Source organism: Tenrec ecaudatus, unplaced genomic scaffold (assembly GCF_050624435.1).
Source record: "Tenrec ecaudatus isolate mTenEca1 unplaced genomic scaffold, mTenEca1.hap1 Scaffold_532, whole genome shotgun sequence".
Taxonomy (NCBI): Eukaryota; Metazoa; Chordata; class Mammalia; order Afrosoricida; family Tenrecidae; genus Tenrec; species Tenrec ecaudatus.
Window position 1 is genome coordinate 1,632,317 of NW_027459447.1, and position 3,341 is coordinate 1,635,657.

Consider the following 3,341-nt stretch of genomic DNA (forward strand, 5'->3'; position numbering starts at 1 on the left):
TTTGAGAAACTATCACACAGTAATATTGAGAATGACACAAGTAGTGATATAATATGTCTCTTCCCTTAAACGAAACTCATGTTGCTTCCTTTTTTCCTGTGAATTTCACTTAACTTATTAACAGTTTTGCTTTTTATTGAATATTTTAAAAATATTTTTTTCTCTTTACCCAAGACTTTCTTGCAATATCATTGTGCTACATACGCACTCCACTGCCCTACCCAATTGGAATATATTTTAATAATCAAATATATTTTTAATACTCAAATAAAATTATTTGAATTTTATTAAAATTAATACTCAATAATTAAAATTAATACTCAAATAAAATTATTTGAATCCCAAGCCAGGTGCTCAGGAAATTCCAAACCCCAGTTGCCTTACCTCCTAAGAACTAGATTGAGGTTGCCTACATTCCTTCTAGATAACGCTCACCCTGTAGTTTTATCCTGCGTTTCTGCCTTCATTCCTCAAGCTGTGTGTGCAAAAAAAAGTTATTGAAGGTTTCAAAAGAACAGAAAGCAGCTTTAAGTTGAACATCAGACATCATGGTTCATTAAGGGATGTTTTCAACAAATATTTAGTAGGCATCTACCGTGTGCCATCATTGTTCAAAACCATGGAGAAACGGTAGTAAACACAACAGATGAAACTCCCTGCTTTAATCAAGCTTGCAGTTTCATGAGGGAGATAGATAATAAGCAAAGTACACAAGCAAAATGTATAAATTATAGAATGATAGGTGTTATTAAAAGAGACTCTGTGGAAGAAAACAGATTTATATGAGACAGCGGGAAAGAAGATTGACTGAAGGTATTATTTTGGTAATAGAATCAAGAAAATAAGGGGGGAACCTAGATATATGCTGATAAAGTATGTCTTAGAAATAAGAAAAAAAAGACTTTGATATAGGTGTTCCCCCTTGAACTTGAGCTAGGCCTTCCCCTTGGAAGTTAGTGTTCTGGTAAGGAAGATGGTAGGACTATGGTTCTTAATACCTCCTTCCCAGAATTTCTCTCAGGTAGCAGATGAGCAACTCAGAAATTATTTTTATTTCATTAGAAAATAATGGTGGTTCTCTTTATTATAACGGAATATTATAATATTCAAAATTCTGTCTTAGAGTCTAGCTCGGTATAACTGAAAATTATTACATACATACATACACATACACAAAACCAATCTTTGTTACAACACACAAATCCAATTCCAACCTCTGGTTATAAGATCATAGCCAATTAGAGTTGTGTTAGGGCTAGGATGAGGGTGAGGGTTAGGGTTAGGGTTAGGTTAGGGATTAAAACAAGATCATAACCATCTGCCCTCACTTTGACTCTCTAGTTGTACTCCAATTGTCCACCGCCCTTGAACTCTTTAATAGAAGTGGTGCCTCCTAACTCAGAACGATTCCAGCATCTTAATTGTGAACAATGTGTTTACATTGAACCAAATTCAAAACAAAAAAAGAGTGATAAAAATAAAAACACAGAAATAATTCATCTGATGGACTAATGGATCATGTAAACATTCTAAGACAAAAACACGTAGATGGTGCATGTTTGTTGACCACTATCAACTGCTCTGAGCAGCATCACAGTAGGATGTCATGAACATGACGAGTGGAAAATGTGGAACATAATTCAAAAGCATTAAAAAGATCATATTAGATGGCATGGAAACCTGGTCATCCAAGCCAAGACATGAAAATGGAACCAAAAAGATGTCCCATCACCGGCTAAGCAGCATGACACTGCAAAGGAGGCACAAGAGGAATACATAGACCATATCCCAGGCCCTGTCAGCAAGGGCAAGTGGAAGAATAAGGATCAAGTTCTCATCTATTCTTCCAGAGGAGTAAATTTCAGAACAAGATGCTTAATGCAAGATTTAAGAATAGTGATGCCTCGTTCAAAAGCAGATACTAAAATAGATCATAAAGATAAGTTATTCGTGATTAATGAGGCCTACTAAATGAAAAACTAATAAGTGCATCTATTTTGAGGCCAAGAAAAAGCAGCATCTTTATATGTGGCTTTCAAATTCACCTCACGGACCATCTGCTAAATTCCTTGTTCAGAATAATCATACCCTAGCTGAACTCAAGTTGACTGGAAGCTGTTTGCAGGTTTCTCGGCCCCTTTTGTGTCTTGACCCTGTATTGGATGAATCCCACAGGATACTTTGTTAAAAGACTGCTAAATTCAGATCTTCTGGATGCCCCGCTGTCGCCCCAGCTGACCTCCTTGTCAGCCCTTTGTGAATCATGTGTTTGCTTTCAGCATTGTGGATAATCGGTTATGGTTGCAGAATTTCCAGATTATAGAGGAAGATGCTGCTCTGGTAGAGATAGGGAACGTTTTGTCTTAAACTTTATCCAGATTTTCCAGGGAAGGCTCAGAGCACCAACTTCATAGGAAAACCCTATTCAGTCACCAAACACGCAGCCGTATCAAGAAATCCATCACAGCTGCAAAATACAAAGCACGACAGCAAGGGAGGAGGTGCAGAAACGGAGAAAGAAAGAGCCCACGACTGAGCTGCCCATGGTCCCCTGCAGATGTGCTCAACCCCCAGCCGAGGAAAAGTCCATCAAAATCGAGTGGGTGAAATCAGAGCCCCGGGTGGGATTGAAAACCAGGAAGAAAAAGATCTACAAAAGGCAACGAAAAATGCCACAGAAGATGAGCAGTGGGGGTGCGAAAGGAGTCCAGTTGTTTTGTATTTAATTTACATTCAGAGTGTTAATATTTCCATTATCCAGAGCTGTGTAACTCATGCAATTTTAAAGAAAAAAATGAAATACCAGAATCATTTTGTATGGATTTAATGGTGTCCGTATGTTTCTAAATAAAATGGTATCACAACTCAAAAACAAACAGGTTAACCTCTTTGAAAGATCAGGTGGGATCCCCACGAAAGCTTCAGCTCTGAGTCTGAACAGGGGATATGGGATACATGATGAAATACTGAGGGGATTGGAGTGGATTATTTTAATCATAAGGTGTATGACTCACTGTATGTAAAACTATGACCATCTCTGTAAACCTTCACCTAATTCACAGTAATTTTTAATAAAAAAGTTAAAAATATTCTATTCAGAATATTCAAAAGTAACCCCAAAGCCTTACGTTCTTAGTGGTGACAACATTCCAATCATAATAAACTGGGTTCCTGGAGGTACTGTTTGCATTGTCTAGACATAAAAACAAAGCGAACAGAAAAGCATGGGTCTGGTTTGATGAGACCAAAAGCGTGAAGGGGAGAAGAGATCTCCCGGGCCACGTCTAACTCCCGTTGGGGGCTTTCCGAAGTGTTGTACAGCAGCAGCAGACTGTCATCAG

General features: G+C 38.0%; 1 pseudogene; it reads left to right on the plus strand.

Annotated features, from left to right (window-relative positions):
- Positions 1-1,713: 1,713 nt before the first annotated feature.
- LOC142436649 (ribosome biogenesis protein BRX1 homolog pseudogene) lies at positions 1,714-2,726 on the plus strand (annotated as a pseudogene).
- Positions 2,727-3,341: the final 615 nt, after the last annotated feature.